Below are 12,237 nucleotides of genomic sequence, written 5' to 3' on the forward strand. Positions count from 1 at the left end.
AGTTGGTAAGACCTGGAAAGGAGAGGAACTCCACAAGGACTAAATATATCTCGGCACAGGGGTCTTTTCTGAGACTGATTCTCCAACCAAGGACCATGTAAGGATATAACCTAGAACCCCTGCTCAGAGGTAGCCCATGGCAACCCATTATCCAAGTGGGTTCCCTGGTATGGGGAACAAGGAGTGTCTCTGACATGAACTCAGTGGCTGGTTCTTTGACCTCCCCGCCTGAGGAAAGAGCAGCCTTGCTAGGCCACAGAGGAGGATATTGCAGCCAGGTCTGATGAGACCTGATAAGCTAGGGTCAGTTGGAAGTGGAGGAGACTTAGAGAGGAGCATGGAGGAGATGAGAGAGGGAGGGTTCGTTTGGTAGGGAATTAGGGAGGGGGCTACAGCTGGGATACAAAGTAAATAAACTGTAATTAATATAAAAAATTAAAATTTAATTTAAAAAATACAAGAGACCTACAGAACATCAATTAGACTAGACCAGAAAAGAAACTCCTCATGTTACATAATACTCAAAACACTAATTTTACAAAACAAGGAAAGAAATATTATAAGCAGCAAGGGAAAACGGCCAAGTAACATATAAATGTAAACTTATCAGAATCACACCACACTTCTCAACAGAAACTATGAAAGACAAAAGGGCCTGGGCAGATGTCATGCAGATTCTAAGAGACTACAGATGCCAACCCAGACTACTATACCCAGCAAAGCTATCAAACAACATAGATGGAGAAAACAAAATATTTCATGAAAAAACTATACATAAAAAATATTTACACAGCAAACCAGCCCTACAGAAGATAATAGAAGGAAAACTACAGTCCAATAAAGACAACTACACACAAGAAAAAAAAAACAGGATATAGATAAGGTCACAAAGAAAAATTAAAAGAAAACAATTAATAATAACACCATCAACTCCACAATAAAAACCAACAACATTTATAGGTTACAATTATCTATCAACCACAAAGGACTCAACTCCCCAATGAAAAGACACAGACTAACACAATTGGTTGTGGAAACAGGATCCAACCTTCTACTGCATCCAAGAAACACACCTCTGCAACAAAGATAAACAATACCTCAGAATAAAGGGCTGGAAATATATTTTTCAAGCAAATGGACCCAGAAAACAAGCTGGGATATCTGTCCTAATATTTAATAAAATAGACTTTGAACCAAAATTGCTCAAAAAAGATGAGGAGGGATACTTCATTCTCATCAAAGGAAAAATCCACCAGGAATATATCACAATCTGTGAACATCTATGCCTCAGACACAAGAGCTCACGAATTTATAAATGAAATATTATTAAAGGTGAAATCACACATTGATCCCAACACCTAAATAGTGGGAGACTTCAACACTCCACTCTCACCAAAGGACAGATCATATAGACAGAAGCTAAATAGGAAATAATGGCAATTACAGAGGTCCTAAATCAAATGGATCTAATAGATATCTACAGAAATATTCATCCAAACTCAAAAGAGTATACCTTCTTTTCAGCACTTCACAGAACCTTCTCAAAAATTGATCATATAGTCAGGCACAAAGCAAGCCTCAGCATATACAAAAAGATCAAAATAATCCCTTGAATCCTATCAGACCACCATGGTCTAAAACTAGACCTCAACAATAACAGAAATAATAAAAATCCTACATACATATGGGAACTAAACAACTCTTTACTCATTGAAAGCTTAGTCAGTGAAGAAATGAAAAAAGAAATTAGAGATTTCATAAATTTCAATGAAAATGAAGGAACAACTTACACAAACTTATGGGACACTATGAAAGCAGTTCTACAAGGAAAGTTCATAGCACTATGTTCCTCCAGAAAGAAGTTTGAGACATCCCATACAAGCAATTTGACACATCTAAAAGCCCAAGGGGGGGAGGAAGCAAACACACCCAAGAGGAGTAAATGATTGGAAATAATCAAAATCAGAGCTGAAATCAATGAATGAGAAAAAAATAAAACATTTCAAAACAAAGGAAAATCCAATGAAACCAAGAGCTCGTTTTTTGAGAAAATCAACAAGATAGACAAAACTTTAGCCGAACTGACTGGAAGACAGAGGAACTATCCAATTCAGCAAAATCAGAAATGAAAAGGGAGACATAAATACAGACACTGAGGAAATGCAGACAATCATTAGGTCTTACTACAAGAGCCTATGTGCCAAAAAATTTGAAAATTTAAATGAAATGGACAATTTTCTTGATAGATTACATTTACCAAAATTAAATCAAGATAAGGTAACTAGATTAAATAATCCTATATCCCCCACCCCAAGGAAATAGAAGCAATCATCAAAACTCTTCCTCAAAAAAAAAAAAAAAAAAAAAACAGGCCAGGGCTGGTTTCAGCACAGAATTCCACCAGACCTTCAAATAAGAGCTAACTCCAATTCTCTTCAAACTATTCCACAAAATAGAAAAAGAAGGAAATTACCAAACTAATTCTATGAAACCACAGTCACATTGATACCTAAACTACACAAAGACCAAAGGAAAAAAAAAGAAAACTTCAGACCTATCTCTTTTATAAACATTGATGCAAAAATACTTAATAAAATACTTGCAAACCGAATACAAGAACACATAAAAGATATCCACCATGACTAAGGATGCTTTATCTATCCTAGGGATGCAGGGGTGGTTCAATATACAGAAATCCATCAATGTAATCCACCATATAAACAAACTGAAGGAGAGAAACCACATGATCATCTCCTTTGATGCCAAAAAAAAAGCATTTGACAAAATCCAACACCCATTCATATTTAAAGTCTTGGAGAGGTCAGGGATAAATGGCACATACCCAAACATAGTAAAGGCAAAATACAGCAAACCTATAGCCAACATCAAACTAAATGGAAAGAAACTTAAATCATTCTCACTGAAATCAGGGATAAGGCAAGGATGCCCACTCTCTCCATATCTCTTCAAGATAGTACTTGAAGTCCTAACTAGAGCAATAAATAAGACAACTAAAGATCAAGGATATAAATCAGGAACGAAGAAGACAAAGTATCATTATTTGCAGATGACATGAGTGACTCCAAAATTTCAACAAGAAAACTGCTTCCACTGATAAACACCTTCAGCAAAGTGTTTCGATACAAAACAAACTAAGAAAATCAGTAGCCCTCTTGTATAAAAAAGACAAAAAGGCTGAGAAAAAATTAGGGAAACTATACCCTTCACAATTCTCACTAATAACATAACGTACCTTGGGGTGACACTAACCAAGCAAGTGAAAGACCTGTTTGAGAAAAACTTCAAGTCTCTGAAGAAAGAAATTGAAGAAGACATCAGAAGATGGAAAGATCTCCCGTGCTCATGGATTGGTAGGATTAACACAATGAAAGTGGCCATCCTGCCAAAAGCAATCTACAGATTCAATGCAATTCCCATCAAAATACCAACTCAATTCTTTACAGACCTTGAAAAAAAGATTCTCAGTTTCATATGGAGAAACCAAAAAACCCAGAATTGTTAAAATAATTTTGTATAACAACAAATCACCTGGAGGGATCTCCATCTCTGACCACAAGCTGTACTACAGAGCAATAGTAATAAAAAATGCATGGGATTGGCATTGAAACAGAATGATAGATGAATGTAATTGAATAGAAGACCCAGAAATAAACCCACACACCTATGGATACCTGGTTTTTGACAAAGAAGCCCAAACAATGGGAAAAACAGGAGCAACTTCAACAAAAGGTGCTGGTCTAACTGGATGTCTACATGCAGAAAAATGCATATAGACCCATATTTATCACCCCACGCAAAACTCAAGTCCAAGTGGATCAAAGACTTCAACATAAAACCAGACACACTAAATCTGTTAGAAGAAAAATTCCGAAAGAGCCTTGAACTCATTGGGCACAAGAGACAACTTCCTGAAAAGAACACCAATAGCACAGGCTCTAAGGCCAATAATCAATAAATGGGACCTCATGAGACTGAAAAGCTTCTGCAAAACAAAGGACAGTGTCATCAAAACAAAATGATAGCCTACAGACTGGGATAGGACTTCACTAACTGTATATCTGACAGAGGGCTAATATCCAGAATATATAAAGAACTCAAGAAGATAAAAAGCAACAAATCAAGCAACCCAATTAAAAATGGGGTACGCAGCTAAACAGAATTCTCAACAGAGGAATATCCAATGGTCGAGAATCACTTAAAGACATGTTCAACATCATTAGTCATCAGGGAAATGCAAATCAAAACAACCCTGAGATTTCACCTTACACCCATCAGAATGGCTAAGATCAAAAACTCAAGCGACAACACATCCTTGAGAGGATGTGGAGAAAGGAGAACCCTCCTCCATTGCTGGTGGGAATGTGAACTTGTACAACCACCTTGGAAATCAATTTGGCACTTTCTCAGACAATTAGTAATAGTCCTTCCTCAAGATGCAGCTATACCACTCCTAGGCATATATGCTCAAGAACGCAACAAGGACATTTACTCAATGATGTTCATAGAAGCTTTATTCATAATACTCAGAACCTGTAAACGACCCAGATGTCCCTCAGGTGAGGAATGGATACAGAAACTGTGGTACATTTACACAGTGGAATACTACTCAGTAATCAAAAACAAGGAAATCATGAAATTTGCAGGCACATGGTGGGAACTAGAAAAGATCATCTTGGGTTAGTTATCTCAGAAACAGAAAGATGCACACGGTATATACTCACTTATAAGTAGATATTAGACATATAATATAGTATATACATAGTAAAATCTGTACACCTAAAGAAGCTAAGCAAAAAGGATGACCTTGTGTAAGAGGATTAATCCTCACTCAGAAAGGCAAAGGGTAAGGACATTGGAAGAAGGAGAAAACAGGGAAGAGGATAAGAGCCTACCACAGAAGGCCTCTGAAAGTCTCTACCCAGCAGTGTATCAAAACAGATGCTGAGACTTGTAGCTAAACTCTCATCTGAATGCAGGGAATCTTATGAAATAAGGAGGAGATAGAAAGGCCTGGGGGGTGGGGGAGGACAGGAGCTCCACAAGCAGAGCAACAGAAACAAAAAATCTGGGCAAAGTGGTGTTTTCTGAGACTTATACTCCATCCAAGGACCATGAATAGAGATGACTTAGAACCCCTGCACAGATGTAGCCCATGGCAGCTCAGTCTCCAAGTGGGTTCCCTAGTTAGGGGAACAGGGACTGTCTCTGACATAAACTCAGTGGCTGGCTATTTGATTGCTTCCCCCTGAGGAGGGAGCAACCTTACCAGGCCACAAAGGAAGACAATGCAGCCAGTCCTGATGATTCTTGATAGGCTAGGGTCAGATAGAAGGGGAGGAGTCCCTCTTCTATCAGTGGACTTGGAGAGGGGCATGGGAGGGGATGAGGGAAAGAGGGTGGGATTGGGGGAATGAGGAAAGGAGATTCAGCTGGGATACAAAGTGGATAAACTGTAATTAATATAAAAAAATTAAAATTAAAATAAATTAATTAGTTAATTTAAAAAATGAAAAAGCAATTGAATTGAGTTGTGTTCATTTATAGTTCCTCCTTCCTGGATTTACGTATTCATTTAAAGTGTTTTGGCTATTTCTTAGGATTGTATAATTATGTCATTTGCTGAAAAAGACAGTAAATGCCACAGTAAACTTATGGAAGCAAGGGAAGATGGTTCTTTTCCTCTACGATATGAGTCTTGGTTATCAAACTCAGGTTATCAAGTTTCAACAGCAAGCACCTGTACCTTCAGAACAATCTTGATGGCTCTAGAGTTGTTTTGATTCTTTAAACATTTGGTGAGATTCACTAATGAAGTGATTTAATCATGGAAAAACTTTTGGGAGATGTTTTATATGTGTATATATGTGTGTGTGTGTGTGTGTGTGTGTGTGTGTATCAATAATAATTAAACAAGAAGAGATCATGCAATTGAGACAGAGAGAGTGGAGGAGAGACAAGAGGAGTTGGAGGCATAGAAAGGAGTGGAAATGGTATAACCACAGTTCCCAGGCATGAAATTCTCAAACAGTAAACTTAAAAAAACAAACTAAATACAATTACAAATTCAGTTTTTAGCGGCTATAGAACTATCTAAATAATCAACTTTTTATTGAATAAATCACTGTAGTTTGCACTTTTTGAGGACATGTTCCAGCTCATCTAAAGTTAGTGTTACTTTCTATTCTTTTGATATCTGAGGGTCTAATGCCTAATATTGGCAAGTTGTCTTTATACTCTTATAGTATTTAGTCTTACTAAAGGCTTGTCAGCTTTGTTGATTTATTTTAGTAAAACAAACTTTCTGTTTTATTGATTGATTTCTCTACTGTTTTTCAGTTTTCAATAAATCTATTGCTTGGTTTCCTTAAAATCTATTACTATGATTTCCTTTTGTTTGTTTTGGATTTCTTTTTCTAAGTTCTTGAAGTGGTTAGTTACATTACTGAATTGAGAGTTTTCTCTTCTTGAAATAAATGTTCAGTTTGATATATCTCTCTCTCTCAACATTAGCTGGCTATCACACATCTTGATATATATTTTCATTTAAATTCAATGCCTTCAATATTTCTTCAAGTTCTTTGGCATGTTTCATTTAGAAGTATGTTGTCTAACTTCCAACTGTGAGAAGAGTCTCCTGGTATCATATAAATATTGACTTCCAGTTTTAATCCACAGGTATTGTAGAAAAGATTGCACATTATTTTAATTCTTTTAAGTGGAGTTGAGGTTGCTTTATGGCCATAATATTGTCTAATTTGGCATATTGCACATACAGGGAACACATATTCTTTTGTTATTGAATAGTGTACTGTATACATTCCTTTTGATCATTTGTTGTTGGTATTGAGTTCTTACTTATTTCTTAATTTTCTGACTAGATAGTTTATCAATTGTTAAGATACACTGTAATTTCCAAGCAGCTGTACATTTCTCCATTTCCCATTTAAGATTCATATGTCTTCTTGGTGAGTTGACCCTTTGTTACAAGGAAACATATGTTTCTTCAAAGTGAAATGTACTTTTTGTAATATCAATTTAGCCACTTTGGTTAAATTTAGCTACTGTTCGCATGACATATTTTTACTAATAACCTACCTATAACTTCATATTTGAAGGTAGGGTCTTGAAAAATGCCACGTAGTACTGTCATGCTATTAATTCAATAATCAATTCTGCCTATTGATTGGTATATTTAAACCAATGACAGTAAATGTAGTTATTGATATGTTGAGGAATAAATATACTATTTGATACTTGCTTTTCTATTTGATACTTTCTTTTCTATTTCTACTCTATTTGGAATACTCCTGCTGTCTAATGATAAGTGTAGGTTATTTGAATATTTTTATACACAAATTATAATTTATTCATGTGTTTTGGGGTATATACCCTTATATAGATGTTTCATAATTTCTCTAGTTATTACATTATAGATATATCATTCATCAGTTTACTACATATTTGACCAGTTGAACTATATACAGCAGTTTTATTTTCCTTTACGCCTTCTTAGTTTCTTGTTTATAGATATAATTATGTCAAATGTTTTCTTTGTACAAATTTAGAAGCACATAGGCAATGTGTAATTTTTCTTCAAAAATAATTCAGAAAAGTAAAATGTATTTACTTTCTATTTGCTCTTTTGTTGTTCTTTCTTCTTTTATTGTTTCTTTTCTGTTTAGAGAACTTCCTTTAGGGTGCAGGATGGGATGGCAGGGTAGAGGAAAGAGTATGGGTACAGATAACTTATACTAAAGACTTTTGAGATGGCCATAGAAAAAGATACTATTGTATAACCTTCCTAAAATATATACACATATAAAAGAAATTAATTACCCTATGAAATTACCTTATGACAGGGTAAGGGATGGAGGCAGTATTCAGCTTCAAATGGGATATATATATATATATATATATATATATATATATATATATATATATGATATATATATATATATATCTCATCCCCTTTCAGCACGGCTTAGGGATCATTGTGAAAGTTAATCTGAAAAGATTATAAGACTCAAAGGTAGTGGACACCTACAGAGAAACAGTATTTTCTGTATGTGACAGGGTCATCACACACATGAATTCATAGTGGCTATCTTTATATGCACAAAATGTGTACGAGATGGAGTTAGCCAAATCCCGGCATGGATAGGGCAAAGGCTTAACCTTATTTGAGACTCTGCTGACAATTGTTGGCTGTTGGAAGAGGGAGAATACATTTTTTTTCAGAGCTGTGGGCTCTGAAAGGCTACTTATGCTTCTGAAGATGGTTCCACACCCATGCACATATTGGCAGCACTAAGTTAAATCTGAGTTTAAGAAAGAGCAGTTGGAAACCAAATAATCCAATTAAAAATGGGGTACAGAGTTAGAGAATTCTCAACAGAGGAATATAGAATGGCAGAGAAACAGTTGAAATGTTCAGCATCCTTAGTCATCAGGGAAATGCACATCAAAATGACTCTTACACAGACCAGAATGGCTGAGATAAAAACAAACAAACAAACAAACAAACAAACAACTCAAGTAACAAAATATGCTGGAAAGGATGTGTGGAAAGGGGAACACACCTCTACTGCTGTTGAAAGTGCAAACTTGTACAACCACTTTGGAAAACAATCTGGTATGTTCTCAGAAAATTGGGAATAGCACTACCTCAAGATCCAGCTTTATCACTCCTGGGCATACACCCAAAAGATGATACACCATTCAGTAAGGACACTTGCTCAACTATGTTTATAACAGCTTTATTTGTAATAGCCAGAATCTGCAAACAACCTAGATGTTCCTCAACGGAGGAATGGATACAAAAATTGTGGTACAGCTACACAATGAAATACTACTCAGCAATTAAAAACAAAGAAATCATGAAATTTGCAGGCAAATTGATAGAACTAGAAGAGATCATCCTGAGTGAGATAACCCAGAAACAGAAAGGCAGAGATGGTATATACTCACTTATAAGCAGATATTAGTCATACAATAGAGGACAGCCATCTACAGACCTAAAGAAGCTAAACAACAAGGAAGACTCTAGGGAGGATGCTTAAATCTCATTCAAAATGGCGAACAGGATAGACAGCAGAAGCAGTGGAAGAGAGGAAACAGGATGGAAGCCTACTATAGAGGGTCCTCTGAAAGGATTCACCGAACAGGGGATCAAAGCAGATGCTGAAACTCAGGGCCAAACTTTGGGCAGAGCGCGGAGAGTCTTATGGAGGAAGAAAGGGGTGGGAATAGAGCGACATGGAGAGGACAGGATCCCCACAAGGACCAACAAAACTAAAAGATCTGAGCCCAGGAGATCCTGCAGAGACTGATGCACCAATGGAGATTATCTAGACCTCCTGCTCAGATGTAGCCTAGCCAATTGGCAGCTCAGTCTCCATGTGGACCTCTGAATGAGGGAAGCAGGGGCTGCCTCTTTCATGAACTCAGTTGCCTGCTCTTTGATCACTCCCTCCTGCTCCTGATTATGCTGCCTTGCCAGGCCACCAAGGAAGAATATCCAGGCAGTCTTGATGAGACTTAGCAAGGTATGGGCAGAAGGCAATAGTGAAGAACTCTCCCTTTCAGTGGACTAGAGGAAGGGGATGGGAGGCAGGAGAGGGAGAGAGGGTGGGACTGGGGGTAGTTGAGGGAGGGGGATTCAATCGGGATATATAATGAATAAATTGTGAAGAAAAAATAAAATTAAAATAAAAAAATAAAGAAAGAAAAAGCAGTTGAAAGACTAGGGAAAATTGGATAAGAAAGAGTGGAAGGCAAGTTTGATCAAAGCACATTAAATGCATCTATGAAATTATCATACAAGAAGAAAGTATTTCCTCTAGCCATTCTTTCAGATAGATATGCACTTTTTGAGCTCCATCATTTTTCCCTTTCCTTCCAAGATTTTCATAACCCAAATGCTAAATCTCTTTTTAATATAATTCTGATTATGTTTCTAATTTATATTTTTCAGTTTTCTATACTGCTTAATTTTTTATTGATTTTTTTCAGGTCCACTGGATATTATCTTCTTTCTTCTAAATTTTGTATTTGTAGCCACTCATTAAGTGCATTGTTTTAGTTATTGTATTTTTACATCTATAATTTCCATTTGGTTTTTAGTTTTATATTTTCTTCACCTAGCCTTTGTACTTTTTAATTTGTTTCACTTATATTTGTAATTTCCCAATGGGGCATTTTTATGTGAGACATTTTTAATACTAACAACTCTGCCATCTCAGTGTTCATTTTATTTATTTATTTTTTCAGTTGGCATCTTCTGCTTTTGCTTTGAAAGGGAAGTAGAATGGTCACTGTTTCTGTGAGCCAAGCACAGAAGTCCAGGTTTCCTATTAAAATGTGCTGCCATTTGAGGGAAGTTCCAACTGTGTTTGTAAATCCCAATTTCCTGCAAGTGAAGTCTTATTACCATTTGGTGGTGGTAAAGTCTCCTCTGGTACCACTAGGATAAATAGAGAAAGTGCCTCATTACTACCAGGTGGGAGTGAGAGATTATTGCCATCTAGCAGAGATAAGGTTTTGAACTCCTCCTCAACCTCTTCAGACACTACTCTGGTAAGATGCTGAGAGGCCTCATTATAACTATGCATAGTAAGTCCAGTCTCCTCACCTGGCCATTTCCGGTGAGTTGTTTTGGGGGTAGGGGAGAAGGAGGTGACGGTTCTTTCTTTGATGTTAAGCTGGAGCAGAATCGTTATTTATGAAACATTCTGTCCTAGTACATTGGTTGCAAGTAATGGTTTTGTCTGCTCTCATTTTGTCAGTTCCTGTTGATGTTCTCAAATTACTAGCTGTTGCATGCCCAAGTCTGGTATCCCCATGGAACTCACTACCATGTTTTTTTTTTTTAACCAGGTCCTAAGGTTTCTGATGTATTTCCCCTCTTCTCTCCACATTTGAGAGCATTATTTTTATTTTATATACAATTTTATGGGATCTTAGTTATCTTTAGCAGAATGGGTGTACCCTATATTCAAGAAAGCATAAGTTTGTTTACATATATATGTAAACACATGCATATCTAACTATTCATATATATATGAATATATATATTCATATATATATGAATAGTTAGAATATATATATATATATATATATATATATATATATATATATATATATATATATATATTATGGAAGAACTATCCAGACCTAGTGGCTCAGGTCTGTAATTCTAGTCATGTGGGGGACGGAAGCAGGAAGTCCAAAGTTTCTAAGCCTGCCTGGGCTTTGTACAAATTTCAAAACCAGCCTGGAAGGCTTAGCAAGACCTTGTCTCAAAATAAAAGGCAAGACAAGCACTGAGGTCGTAATTAACACAGAGGGCTTATATTATGTAAAAGGCCCTAGGCTCAATCCTCAGTGCTACACCAATGGTAATAAATACTATAATTCTAAAAATAAATAAATGTGCAAGAACTGAAGATTTCAGGAAGATCAGGTAGATGGTGATGATAGTTTCTACAAAGCCTAGTGAGTAAGGTAAATACCGTCTGCTTAAGAGAGCTCTAGAAATAGCAAGTCCAAGTGGACACTAGGTACAGGAGGACTGAGAGTACACGATGTTGCTTGTTCCGGGGCTGTGTGGGACTTCTAAAAACACTGGGCAAACAATTTGACAGGGTAGGAAGAGCAAGAAAGTTGAAAAGGAGAAACCAAGAAATTATTAGTTTGTAGCATGGAAGGGCATATGTGACAGAAGGACTTATGTAAGAAAGATGACAAAAGGGGGACAGGGCAAGATGGCGGTGCCAGGAGGACTCTCATTCAGCAGGATTGTCACAGTGACCAGCAATCAGAACTCGCGGCCATAAAACACAAGTGATTGTGTTTCACAGGTGAGAGGATACCCCACGGTGGGGGATTCAATCAGCTTTACCTCACCCGGCTAAACCGAGGAAGAGATCCTGGTTCCGCCAGGCGCTTGGTCACCAGCCCAGAGCTACACGCCAGCCTGATCTGGTCACTGTCCCAGACTGAACTGTGGGCCCAGAACATCACAGACTGGATTTTCCAGTCAAGAGATAACCCCACGGAGCAGGAAACAATTGGGACCGACCTTAGGTCACCCAGACATCCCCTGGAAAAGACTCGGGTTCCGCAGGTGCCCCAGGAGCCAGCCCGGAGCCAGAGCCGGGGACCCAGGTGCCTGCACAGAGCCCTGCCTGCGCACCTGATTTGCCCCCTCAGATAGAA

The sequence above is a fragment of the Psammomys obesus genome, unplaced genomic scaffold (assembly GCF_907164565.1).
Source record: "Psammomys obesus unplaced genomic scaffold, mPsaObe1.curated_primary_1811, whole genome shotgun sequence".
Classification (NCBI taxonomy): Eukaryota; Metazoa; Chordata; class Mammalia; order Rodentia; family Muridae; genus Psammomys; species Psammomys obesus.